This window comes from Mastigoproctus giganteus, chromosome 3 (assembly GCF_048544385.1).
Source record: "Mastigoproctus giganteus isolate SK-2022 chromosome 3, ASM4854438v1, whole genome shotgun sequence".
Classification (NCBI taxonomy): domain Eukaryota; kingdom Metazoa; phylum Arthropoda; class Arachnida; order Uropygi; family Thelyphonidae; genus Mastigoproctus; species Mastigoproctus giganteus.
Genome location: NC_143577.1, coordinates 10,416,598 through 10,430,886, shown reverse-complemented (window position 1 = coordinate 10,430,886; position 14,289 = coordinate 10,416,598). Strand labels below are relative to the sequence as shown.

Sequence of the window (14,289 nt, the reverse complement as noted above, 5' to 3'; positions counted from 1 at the left end):
TACAGTGAGGAGAAATTCAAGTAGCAGTTCAAGGTCACTCACTATCTATAATTCCTTTCTTTAACTTCGTATACGTTTCAGCAACCCAATCCGTGGTACCATCAGCCTTCCCTTTCTTAAACCGACAGTTTGAACTTTATATTGCCACCTTCCCAACTACTCCGTATACTTTAAACTGCTGCATTAATTTTTGTGTATTTAGGTAGAGACAAACACAACTATTATAATCCTTTATTGATTTCTAAAAATTATATTAGAATATTGTAATAAATTTGAAAAATTACGATGTTTAATTAAAGAATTAGAAAATTGATCGTTACATACATTACAAAAGGAAGACTTATTTCTGATCTTCCTCTACTCCTCTGCTGAATAGTTAGGGGCTTTTTTCAAAATCGTGTCTGAATTAGTCTCAGTTGTTGCAATTAGTCTGAAAAACTTTTCAGACTAATTGCAACAATTGCAACAATTAGACTAATTGACTAATTGCATTCCCCCCTACCAAAAACTCTGGTTTTTCGTCCAGAATATTGGCAAATTGGCACAGAATACACGAAATTAACATGATAGCTGACCCCTTATCGCCCTAGTCGCTTTGAAGCTTAACACGTCCATAGTGTTCATTGACACAATGTTTTGCAGAACATTTTCCAATAAATTTGGTGTATCACTAATTTGGAAAGAACCGTTTATTTTTGCAACTTCTCTATTTCACAGATGACCAGGCATCCAAGCATCTCCGTGGTTTTTTATTCCATTTACCGTGTTCTCTCTTTTTTTTTTTTTTTATTATTTACAAAAACAAGCCGTTCATTATGTTTCGCTCTTTTACTTCTGGGAATTCCATGAAACTTGTTGCTCTTTTATTTCTCTCTCTCTCTCTGTCTGTCTCTCTGAAACAACATGTGACATACAGGTGTAACAACTGAATGTGCAAAGTCTAATATGTGCAGTGGCTATTTTAAAACCCTTTTAAGTCGATGACTACAGGGTCCCCGTTTTACCATACCGGCCGACTGTCTCGAGATGAATTGGTGGCTTCTTTTGATCTGTCAATCATATTTGAACTATATTTAAACTATTCTTCACATCGTATGTTACATTACTGGGGTTAGTGTTTTCGCTATTTTTCATTTTATATTCGAATCGTAATGAATCGTAAGTCATATTCATCCGGAACCATTTTAACTCTATTCAACTTGCAACCGCTTGTTTTTTATTCTCTAGTTGCAAATTCTTACGTTTAGAAGTATTAAACTATAATAGCCATTCAGTTGCACAAATGGCCTGGTTAACCATCCTTCCTACTTTTAAATAATTGTGCATAATCAAGACAACTTCCCTTACACAAGACACGTATAATTTTTCTAGTTACCTTTTCTTCTTCTTCTTCTTTCTCTTCCTCTTCCCGTTCCGTGTTCAATTTGAACTTTGGATTCCAACCTTTTCCAGCCATCCCTCTAGTTTTCTTTTAAATGTGCAGAATAGGCACAGAAATGGATGCCTGCCCTAAGCTCTTTAAATATACATAGTAGTTGAGCAGTTTTAGAGCAGCACATTTCAATAAATATTAATCACAAACAACGGAACTTATTTACATCAGTAAACATTCATAATGATCCAGATTTAAAATGCATGGATAATGGAATGGTCTTAATTCTCAGAGCTGAACAAATTTGCGTTGTAAGAGTTGCGCTGCTATTGCACCATTTACAAAAGTTGTTTTATTTTTCTCCAGATTGTGTGTTCTGTGGTCGATTTGCTGTGTGCTCGATGAAAATTTCGTATATCCGGCAACAAAAAAACCATGCTACCCTCTCTTGAGACCGACTAAGCCAGCCACGTTGCGAAAAAGGCTCAATACAAACTCAACACATAGCTTTAGCTATATTAGAAATTTGAAAACTGATCTAAAAACTTGTGAACAACTGTTTTTGTCTGCGTGTTGTTACTAGAGATCACCTGCTTTGTAATGAGCAACCAGTTAGTCCTGAAACAAGCTCTCATAGCAGTCTCATCTTTTAAACAAAAAGCTAGTTAAAATTTTGGAGAGGCTAGCTATTTGAAAATAGTGCAGTGGCATGGTAACTCGTTGTATATACCAGTTTGTTCTGTTGTGTGAGTTCAGAACAAAATTTAGTAAAAAATTGGTAAAATATTTGGTAAAAATTTTAGTAGCAAAACAAATTAAAATACGACTGCCAGATCGCATTTTAAATAATTCGGTATTGTAAAATGTTTGTTTATTTTATTTATTTTTTTTAAATTATTATTATTATTATTATTACTATTATTATTATTTTTTTTTTGTAAAATGCTCTGAAATTTAAAATGCTGTATTTAACAGAGTTTATTTTTGTCGCATTGTTCAGTTCACTAATACGACGTAATTTGGACACGAATTTAATACTTAATAATTTTATTATTGAGATTTGGCCGAAAAAAAAGATTCGCTTAAACGAGAGAAATCAGGTCTCTCTTCTATTGGAAATCTCATGGAAACCTCTTCTATTTCCGTTACACGGTGATTTATTATTATTTTTTTTTTATGATGACCGGTGTAATTGGGGACAGTGTCTGTAATCGAGTATGTGCAAATTTAATATATGACTTTTCAAATCGCGATGCCAAAATCGTGTGAGGCACCCCACTCCAATTCTTATTCATCTCCAGAGAGAAATGTAGCATTTACAATAATATTGTCAGCATTACTAGTGGCAAATGATGAAAAGAAGCAAACTTATACATCGTCAACCAAAAAGAAAAAAGAACACACGTCATCCATGCTTCTCCCATCCTCTAATAATAATTCTAGCCTTTGACTTTATTCACTCATAGTGTGCATAGTGTTAGGGTCGGGCGCCACCTGTGGTTTCCCACATCTGCGCCATATGTACACTGTGAAGAAATACAGAACACTGTAAATGCCAGAAAAATGTAGTGTGTTGAATGTGTAGTTTTGTGTTGGGTTCTGTTGTGTGTCCTGGCATTTGGCCGCAGGGCCCCTGGTGGAACCCCACGTTGCCCGCACACACCACTAGGAGGTAGCCAGGCTGACCATTATTCTCTGGCAGGTCTCCGTCAGAGTCGCCTGAGCTTCCTGAACGGAGACCAATTAAAAAAAAAATAAATAAATAAATAAAAAAATAATAATAATAATAAAAAATAATAAATAAAAAAAATAAATAAAAAAATAATAATAATAAAATAAAAATAATAATAATAATAAAATAAAAATAATAATAATAAAATAAAAATAAATAAAAATAATAAATAAATAAAAAAAAAAATAAATAAATAAAATAAATAATAAAATAAATAAAAAATAAGGTAGAGTGCGGCAGTACAGGGTGTACGGAAGAAGATGGGGGATGAAAGTAAGAGTAAGGGGATGTAGGTAAGGGCATCCCATAAATTGACAGTGGAGCATATGCCCCACCAGGAGAAAAGGGGGAGGGGATAACTCCAGAAGGGTAGAAAAACCACTCAGCGAGAGTGCTGAGTGTGACTTATATTTTGCGGTGGAGTGGTCAAGACCACTGGAGCCTACCAAACCATATGGAAAGTTAGCAGGTAATCCTACTTTGGATGTTCCAGGGTTAGCAAGTCGATGCTGGTAAAACAGTCAAGTACAGATTTTTTTTTTTTTTTATTTCGAGTTTGAGTAAGTCCTTTACAGGTTTCTATCCCTGGCTTGAGTTGGTTGTAGAGTCCTGCGCCTAGAAAAGAGGTTCTGTGCGTACTCCGTTAATGATTTATAATATTGTTCTTCAGAAATTAGCAGGTGCTCCTGTCCTTGAGGTATGTGTTGTAGCCTGGTGTACAGTGTTCCTCGAAGATCGTTATAAATTGGGCAGTTATAAAGAAGATGGTCCCAATCTTCAATTTCTCCACATGTACAGTAGGGGTTATTGATGATTCCCAAGGTAGTCAACTTATGATTTATAGAGCCGTGTCCAGTTATAATATATGTACAGTAGAGGCCAGGAGAGAACCAAGGCGGCGACTTTGGATAAACTAGTTTGACATCCGGGATGAATTTCTTAGTTATCAGGCCCTTGTCCGTCTCCTCCCATCTTGTCTGCCAGATTTGTAGTAGCATGGCAGCTAGTTTTTTCTTTTCTTGCTTGCAGTCAGTGCGGGTGTCGATGGTATGTCCAAAGATGGTAGCTGGGAATCCCCGCGACAGGCAGTAGTGCAATCCTCGACGGATAACCTCCAAGTCAAGGGGGAGGACACCAGCAAGAACCTGTAGGGCGGGAGAACTTACTGTGCAACAGGCCCTGGTAATGGCAAGCAGTATACTTCGCTGAATTGTTTCCAGTTTGCATTTATTGCGAACAATTATTGCTCTATGGTACCAAATCCCAGATCCGTATGTAATAACAGGGAGGAATATAGCGTTATACAGGAGTTTGAGTGTTCTCCGGTTCAGACCCCAGTCACACCTGCTTACTCGGACGATTAAGGCTGCATAATTTCTGATTTTTACTTGAAGGTATGAGAGGTGCGGGAAGAAGGAGAGCTTTGAATCCAGGATGATACCCAGGTGTTTTAGGGAAGTTACCAGCTTGATGGTTTTTCCTTGTACCTTGATATTTGTAGGGTGCCTTTGAGAAGTATGGATTGTGTCTTCTGTGGAGAAATCCGGAGCTTGTGTAGAGTTGCCCAGTCCTGTAAGATCTGTAGTGCCTGATTTCCAGCGGCCTCGAGAGCTGCTCTGGTGTCCGCTGCGATGGAGATGGTAATATCATCTGCGAATGCTTGGATAGTAACAGGGCCCAGATCCAGATCAAGTAACTCATCAAGGACGATGTTCCAGAGGAACGGGCCGAGGACCGAACCCTGTGGGCAGCCTCTGTAGATAGATTTGGTGAGCTTCTGGTGTGGTGAGGAGATGGTGATCTTCCTGTTGGAAAGGTAACTTTCTATACACCTGTATAAGTTGGCTGGTATGCGTGCCAATCTTAGCCTGCGAAGAATGCTTGGCCACCAGAGCATGTCAAAGGCCCCGGCAAAGTCAATGGTTATGAGGAGAAAGTACTTGTAATTAGTGTTGGCTGCAGCTTGGGTTATTTGGTAGAGAGCATCCTCTGTGCAGCGTCCTGGGCGAAATCCATACTGTGAATTGGATTGTAGGCCAGCTTCTGTGTAGTGTGTTAGGAGTCTGGTATGGAGGAGGCGTTCAAGTAGTTTGCTCAATGTGGACAAGAGGGCAATGGGTCGGTATGAGTTAGGCTGTTCTGGAGGCTTCGATGGATTTTCAGTATTAACTTTAATTCAGCTATTTTCCAGCTTTCTGGGAAGGATCCCTGGGTTAGGCATTTATTGAACAGGTTAAGCAGAAATTGGGGATTTACCTGGGCGACCTTTTTTAGTATTTCTGGTTCAATGCGATCTAGTCCTGGGGATTTTTTATCCTTCATTTTGCCAAGGGCTTGCTGCAGTTCTTCAGTGTTAAATTCTTCCTCCACAGAGTCAATGTGGTAATTGTCATTATCTAGACAAATTTGCTGCTGTTGTGTTGTGAGATGATCGGCGTCGCTGATAAAGAGAGTATCCAAGATATTCATCATGGATTGCTCCCATGACGTTGTCATGATTCCTTGTGGTGTTATTGTGGAATGGACTACTTCTCCTCTTGGCAATTTGTTGGTAGTAACTCGGTACACCACTCCCCAAGGGTCCGAATTACCAGTGGTGGTAACCAGCCGCTCCCATGTAGTTCTTTTTCGCTGCCTGATCATGGAAGTGTATTGGTTCCTGGTCCTCTTGTATCTTCACGAAGGGCTTCCACATCAGTAGCTGGCCAAGAGGTGCGAGCTCTCTGAAAAGCTTTCCTCTTGTTATGAACAGACCAGCGTAGACGTTCGAGTTCCTGAGACCACCATGGTACAGCACTTGGAAGAGGTTTTTTCTTGGGCATAGATTGATTGCAGGAGAGGGTGATGATGTTAGTTACAAGCTTTTGATGCTGCTCGGGATTCAGGGAGAGGATATCAGAAGGGTGATCCATGATTGTTGACTGGAGAGAAGTGGTGAACAGCTCCCAATTGGCTTTGCTGATGGCATAGCGGTTGATATCGTAGTGCGGAGTAGGAGTTGATTCTATATTTCTTGTGAGGCTGTATGTAATTGCTCTATGGTCGGAGGTAGTCCAGGCTTCATTTACCTGCCACCCCGACACCTTACTTGAGATTGATCTTGTAGCAATTGTTATGTCTATTGTAGACTCCCACATAGTACTGGAGAATGTTGGGAGGTTATTGGGCCTGTTTATTATATTAAATGGTGAGGTGGCTAGAAAGTCTTCCAAAAGCCGTCCATTATGGCAACCAGGTCGGTCAGCTGTGAGGCTGTGCCAAGCAGGAGAACGGCAGTTAACATCTGCCCCCAGGATGATTTTAGCGTTAGGTAGAGTAGTGGTAACAGTTCTTAGGTAGTCAATAGCTGGGCCGATGTTTTGACTGGGTCTACAATAGAGTGATATTAAATAGAAGGCACCCAAGGGGCCAATTACATGGGCACACACTCCCCAACCTGTGCAGAGAGAAGAGATTTTGGTGACCATTATGTTCGGGTTCCGGATGACTATGGCAGCCCAGGGAGTATCTTCATCTGCTTGAATTATTTTATATGTGAGAGGATAGCCTCTAACTTTCTTGGAGTGGGTGTATGGTTCTTGCAGTAGTAATATATCAATGTTTTCTTCATCTGCCTTTTTTCTTATTTCCGCTGCTACTGCACGTGCTCGCTGAGCATTAAGTTGTATAAATTTAATAACATTGTTATTGAATGGCTTAGGCCTCACTACCATAGTCGGTCTTCAGTTGTTGGTTTCGCTTTGCCTTGATGTAAATAGGACATTTGTTGTCCCTGATTGAATGGGATGCATCCAGTTTTACTGCTTTGCAGTTTGCGCACGTTGGAGCAGATGATTTGTTTGGGCAACTGCTATAATGATTGACTTTATTCACTCACTACATCAATCAATGTTTGCTCGAACAATCAGTTATTCTCTTGATTCAAGGAAATTATCTCACATTTATGTTGCATCCATCCTTCGCCAGTTTCAATTTATCTCCCGTTACGTGTGTATCGTCCAACACAGAGTTAGCATGCCATCAGCATTTAATTTACTCAATTAATTTAAGTCATTAAACAATCCAATCAAGTCTCTTCGCGGCTGCCTATTTTTTTTTTTTTATAGACGCTGCAATTTCCTAAATTGCAATATTACTTTTGTAAGGATATCGTGTCTCTGACTCGTCTTGTTGCTCTTCACTGCACCCATTCCAGCAGTTCCATATCCTTTCTTGAATGAAGGTTCCTGAGATGTATGCAGTATTCGAGATGTACACTAACCATTGCCTTATAGAAATAATGTTCCTGCTACCAAAATTCCTGTATGTAATTGACAGACCTCCCATGAATTGTCCTAGCAGTCTTTCTGCACACTGGTTACAGAATTTCATATCGTACTATACAATTAACCCCCCCCCCAAGAGTTTTGCTTTCTGCATTACGTTGAGTGTAGTACCGCCAAATTGAGAAAGAAAATGGTTATGGCTCTATTTTATTTACAGGAATAAAAACATGATTTGGCATGTAGCAGAGTGGCGCAGTGGAAGCGTGCTGGGCCCATAACCCAGAGGTCCGTGGATCGAAACCACGCTCTGCTAATTTATTTTTCTGATTTTTGTCTGTCTTCATCGTTCATGCAATGTGTAGGCTTATAAATTGTAAATTTGTTACTTGGTAAATATAACTATAAGTTTCGCTCGCATGTAGTTGAGATTGGCAGTTTCTATGTATTCGAACTTCACTGGATACTTAACTGTGTGAGGAAGGATGCATATAATTGTGTTTTCTTATGTACTTTTTTTTTTTTTTTTTTTTTTGCCAGTGCAGCAAAAGCCTGTGGCTTCCTTGCACTATACGGCGAATACTATTCCAATATTTTATTTTGATGACTCAGGTTCTAATGAACATGTTCTGCTTTTCTGTTGAATTTAATTTAAATGAAGAAAAAATAATTACTTCAACCATTCCTGCTTTGTAATTTACACCATTTGAGGCTACATAATCAGGTGTTTTGCAGAATAGAGTAATTCTGAATGCTAATGAATATGCTGCTACCGTTAAATGTTTGTATTTTATTACTAACATTATGAGAATTACAAGAATCAGAGAATATAATCTTACTAGGCTCTGAACATATTACACAAAACCCTGTCTCATCCTGTCTCGTTAAAGTTTAACGAATAATTTCATCATGATCACTCAATGCACTCATTTAGTTCATGAACCAACGTTTTGGGATGTTTACAAAAGGTGTGCTTAGAAGAAACGAATGTGCATGAAAGCAGACGAGGTGGCCGAGTGGTTAAGGCGATGGACTGCTAATTCATTGGGTTTTCCCCGCGTGGGTTCGAATCCAATCCTCGTCGTTTATTTTTCAAGCAAGGCTTCTTTTTTGAAAAAAATCTATCGATCGTAATCTCCTTTCGTGTAATTTATTTCTGCTCCCAGAAAGAAATCGTTGTAAACAGGTGCAAAGATTGTGAGTTCATTTATTAGCAAACTGCTTTCTTATGCTCTGTACATGCTGAACCTAAGGGTTACACAGATAGAAAATTATTAGAGCCTGGTACCACGAAAAAAGTACTACTTAGATAATCCTGATCTGCAGCAAAATAGGTTAGCTCGTTGTCGAAAGAAAATCGCTCGTTGAAATCACCCAAAAAGTGAAAATTCTCACTTTTCTGTTTTTCATTTTTCCTAATACATTTTGCGTTCACTGGGTTCCTAATACAATTTGGTTTCTAACGTGGTTTCAAGTCTTCTCTTATTATTATAACGAATGAATTTATGCCAAAAATATAGCCCCCTCTCTTCGTGGTTGATTTTTCCCCGAAATAATGGAGTTGAAGAGATTTAAAATATTTTCTGACTGCTAAAATGAAACGAGGTTTGAGTTGATTTTCGATTGGGATTCAGTTTCTGAGAAAAGATATCTAGAGAGTGAATGACCGACTAAAATGATTTATTAAATAATAATAAAAAAATAAATAAAGCCCCTAGAGAGAATTGAACTCACGACCCCTGGTTTACAAGACCAGTGCTCTAACCACTGAGCTATAGAGGCCCTATTATCGTCCTCATATTGGTAGTCATGTTAGAGGCTGATAAAATTGAATTCAAGAGATTTGGTTTGATTTGGTTTGGTTTTCAATGGCGCATTGGCAGCTAAGGCCATAATGCGCCAAGTCAATGAATTCAAGAGAGATTTAATTATAGTGAGGAGAAATTCAAGTAGCAGTTCAAGGTCACTCACTATCTCTAATTCCTTTCATTAACTTCGTATACGTTTCAGCAACCCAATTCGTGGTACCAACAGCCTTCCCTTTCTTAAACCGACAGTTTGAACTTTATATTGCCACCTTCCCAACTACTCCGTATACTTTAAACTGCTGCATTAATTTTTGTGTATTTAGGTAGAGACAAACACAACTATTATAATCCTTTATTGATTTCTAAAAATTATGTTAGAATATTGTAATAAATTTGAAAAATTACGATGTTAAATTAAAGAATTAGAAAATTGAACGTTACATACATTACAAAAGGAAGACTTATTTCTGATCTTCCTCTACTCCTCTGCTCAATATTTAGGGGCTTTTTTCAAAATCGTGTCTGAATTAGTCTCAGTTGTTGCAATTAGTCTGAAAAGTTGCATTCCCCCCCTACCAAAAACTCTGGTTTTTCGTCCAGAATATTGGCAAATTGGCACAGAATTCACGAAATTAACATGATAGCTGACCCCTTACCGCCCTAGTCGCTTTGAAGCTTAACACGTCCATAGTGTTCATTGACACAATGTTTTGCAGAACATTTTCCAATAAATTTGGTGTATCACTAATTTGGAAAGAACCGTTTATTTTTGCAACTTCTCTATTTCACAGATGACCAGGCATCCAAGCATCTCCGTGGTTTTTTATTCAATTTACCGTGTTCTCTCTCTCTTTTTTTTGTTTATTATTTACAAAAACAAGCCGTTCATTATGTTTCGCTCTTTTACTTCTGGGAATTCCATGAAACTTGTTGCTCTTTTATTTCTCTCTCTCTCTCTCTGTCTGTCTCTCTGAAACAACATGTGACATACAGGTGTAACAACTGAATGTGCAAAGTCTAATATGTGCAGTGGCTATTTTAAAACCCTTTTAAGTCGATGACTACAGGGTCCCCGTTTTACCATACTGGCCGACTGTCTCGAGATGAATTGGTGGCTTCTTTTGATCTGTCAATCATATTTGAACTATATTTAAACTATTCTTCATATCGTATGTTACATTACTGGGGTTAGTGTTTTCGCTATTTTTCATTTTATATTCGAATCGTAAGTCATATTCATCCGGAACCATTTTAAGTCTATTCAACTTGCAACCGCATGTTTTTTATTCCCTAGTTGCAAATTCTTACGTTTAGAAGTATTAAAGTATAATAGCCATTCAGTTGCACAAATGGCCTGGTTCAGATCGTTAACCATCCTTCCTACTTTTAAATAATTGATCATAATCAAGACAACTTCCCTTAGACAAGTCACGTATAATTTTTCTAGTTACCTTTTCTTCTTCTTCCTCTTCCTCTTCCCGTTCCGTGTTCAATTTGAACGTTGGATTCCAACCTTTTCCAGCCATCCCTCTAGTTTTCTTTTAAATGTGCAGAATAGGCGCAGAAATGGATGCCTGCCCTAAGCTCTTTAAAATCCGGCACGCTCGGGGATTAAGAGATACCGGATTTTCAAATTTTCCGTGGTTTAGAAAGGTATAATAAATTACATAGTGGTTGAGCAGTTTTAGAGCAGCACATTTCAATAAATATTAATCACAAACAACGGAACTTATTTACATCAGTAAACATTCATAATGATCCAGATTTAAAATGCATGGATAATGGAATGGTCTTAATTCTGAGAGCTGAAGAAATTTGCGTTGTAACGAGTTGCGCTGCTATTGCCCCATTTTCAAAAGTTGTTTTATTTTCTCCAGATTGTGTGTTCTGTGGTCGATTTGCTGTGTGCTCTATGAAAAATTCGTATATCCGGCAACAAAAAAAAACCATGCTACCCGCTATTGAGAACTTTTTCGCAACCCAGCCACGTTGCGAAAAAGACTCAATACAAACTCAACACATAGCTTTAGCTATATTAGAAATTTGAAAACTGATCTAAAAACTTCTGAACAACTGTTTTTGTCTGCATGTTGTTACTAGAGATCACCTGCTTTGTAATGAGCAACCAGTTAGTCCTGAAACAAGCTCTCATAGCAGTCTCATCTTTTAAACAAAAAGCTAGTTAAAATTTTGGAGAGGCTAGCTATTTGAAAATAGTGCAGTGGCATGGTAACTCGTTGTATATACCAGTTTGTTCTGTTGTGTGAGTTCAGAACAAAATTTAGTAAAAAATTGGTAAAATATTTTGTAAAACTTTTAGTAGCAAAACAAATTAAAACACGACTGCCAGATCGCATTTTAAATAATTCGGTATGGTAAAATGTTTGTTTATTTTATTTATTTTTTTAAAATTATTATTGTTATTATTACTATTATTATTATTTTTTTTTTTGTAAAATGCTCTGAAATTTAAAATGCTGTATTTAACAGAGTTTATTTTTGTTGCATTGTACAGTTCACTAATGCGACGTAATAAAGTCATTTGGACACGAATTTAATACTTAATAATTTTATTATTGAGATTTGGCCGAAAAAAAAGATTCGCTTAAACGAGAGAAATCAGGTCTCTCTTCTATTGGAAATCTCTAATGGAAACCTCTTCTATTTCCATTGCAAGGTTATTTATTATTATTTTTTTTTTTATGATGACCGGTGTAATTGGGGACAGTGTCTGTAATCGAGTATGTGCAAATTTAATATATGACTTTTCAAATCGCGATGCCAAAATCGTGTGAGGCACCCCACTCCAATTCTTATTCATCCCCAGAGAGAAATGTAGCATTTACAATAATATTGTCAGCATTACTAGTGGCAAATGATGAAAAGAAGCAAACTTATACATCGTCAACCAAAAAGAAAAAAGAACACACGTCATCCATGCTTCTCCCATCCTCTAATAATAATTCTACCCTTTCACTTTATTCACTCACCACACCAATCAATGTTTGCACGAACAATCAGTTATTCTCTTGATTCAAGCAAATTATCTCACATTTAGGCTGCATCCATTCTTCACCAGTTTCAATTCTCTTGATTCAAGCAAATTATCTCACATTTATGTTGCATCCATCCTTCACCAGTTTCAATTTATCTCCCGTTACGTGTGCATCTTCCGACACAGAATTAGCATGCCATCAGCTTTAGAAGAACTCTTTATTGCATACAGTTTATTTTTAATTTACTCAATTAATTTAAGTCATTAAACACTTCAATAAAGTCTCCTCGCGGCTGCCTATTTTTTTATAGACGCTGCAATTTGCTGAACTGCAATGTTACTTGTTAAGGATATCATTTTGTGTCTCTGACTCGTCTTGCTGACGAGTCAGAAATCAACTGAAGCGATTCCTGGTGGTTGAATATTGGTTCCTGAGATCGCTAAACAGGGAGATGGGCTACCCTTTCACCGTCTTTACAAGTGTGCTCTATACAAACCTGGGCATGAAACAAACCCTGGGAAACCATAGTCAAAGAGAGGAATGTACACACCTTCGCATAACTTATATGCGGCCAAATGGATTCGCTGATATCTGGGATGTTTCTGCAAACCCTCGGACCTCACAAAGAACGCGATGCAGTTCAACACTTTGTCTACAATCTTGTCTGCAAAATGTGCAATACCTTAGGTCAGTGTTCCCGGCAAATTCGTTTGGATTGTATAACTCCCTGAGAATCGATGCCTCATCTTTCTGCAGCTCGAAGCGCTTTGGAAAGGACATAGTGAAAGAACTCTATAAACACGAACAATAAGCGCTTTATGAAAAGAATTCACTGTAAAGGCTTTCCTCGATTTACCACTGTGTTTTTATTGTTTGGTATTTATTTATTTTATTGTTTATTATTTTACATATTGATTTTTATCTTGTTATGTATTTGCAATCTGTTTTGATCTCTTGCAATTCCAATGAATGCATTCAAATGGAATTTGCATAATGTACACACTTCTAGCCGAACCAGGCTGTTCCAGGGGTACCCATTGATGTGGAAATAAAATGATATAGAATAATAATAATAATTAAATGACGGTTCCAGAGATGTATGGAGTATTCGAGATGCGCACTAACCATTGCCTTATAAAAATAATAGAAATGCAATAAAGAGTTCTTCTTCTTCTTCTTCTTCATAATTACCTTTATGTTCCTGCTGCCAAAATTCCTATATGTGGTTGACAGTCCTCCCATGAATTGTCCTAGCAGTCTGTCTGGACACTGGTCACAGAACTTCATGTCGGATTATACAAATACCCCCCCCCTCCAAGGGTTTTTTTCCCCGCATTACTTTGAGTGTGGTACCGCCAAATTGAGAAAGAAAATGGTTATGGCTCTATATTATGTATGCTAGGTGTTGAATATACTCATATGTAGCAGAGTGGCGCAGTGGAAGCGTGCTGGGCCCATAACCCAGAGGTCCGTGGATCGAAACCACGCTCTGCTAAATTATATTTGTGATTTTTGTCTGTCTTCATCGTCCATGCAATGTGTAGGCTTATAAATTGTCAATTTGTTACTTGGCAAATATAACAATAAGTTTCCCTCGCATGTAGTTAAGGTTGGCAGTTTCTATTTATTCGAAGTTCACTGGATACTTAACTGTGTGAGGAAAGATGCATATAATTGTGTTTTCTTATGTACTTTTTTTTCCTTTTTTTTTTTTTTTTGCCAGTGCAGCAAAAGCCTGTGGCTTCCTTGCACTATACGGCGAATACTATTACTATTCCAATATTTTATTTTGATGACGCAGGTTCTAATGAACATGTTCTGCTTTTCTGTTGAATTTAATTTAAATGAAGATAAAATAATTACTTCAACCATTCCTGCTTTGTAATTTACACCATTTGGGGCTACCAATCAGGGGTTTTGCAGAATACAGTAAATCTGAATGCTAATGAATATGCTGCTACCGTTAAATGTTTGTATTTTATTACTAACATTATGAGAATTACAAGAATCAGAGAATATAATCTTACTAGGCTCTGAACATACTACACATAAGCCTGTCTCATCCTGTCTCGTTAAAGTTTAATGAATAATTTCATCATGATCACTCAATACACTCATT

General features: G+C 37.6%; 2 non-coding genes across 2 annotated transcripts; one reads left to right on the top strand and one right to left on the bottom strand.

The window, feature by feature from the left end:
• Positions 1–8,368: 8,368 nt before the first annotated feature.
• TRNAS-GCU (transfer RNA serine (anticodon GCU)) lies at positions 8,369–8,450 on the top strand. Its single transcript has one exon. It is a non-coding gene; the product is annotated as a tRNA-Ser (tRNA).
• Positions 8,451–9,075: 625 nt separating this feature from the next.
• Positions 9,076–9,148, bottom strand: TRNAT-UGU (transfer RNA threonine (anticodon UGU)). The gene has a single exon. It is a non-coding gene; the product is annotated as a tRNA-Thr (tRNA).
• Between the last annotated feature and the right edge of the window lie 5,141 nt (positions 9,149–14,289).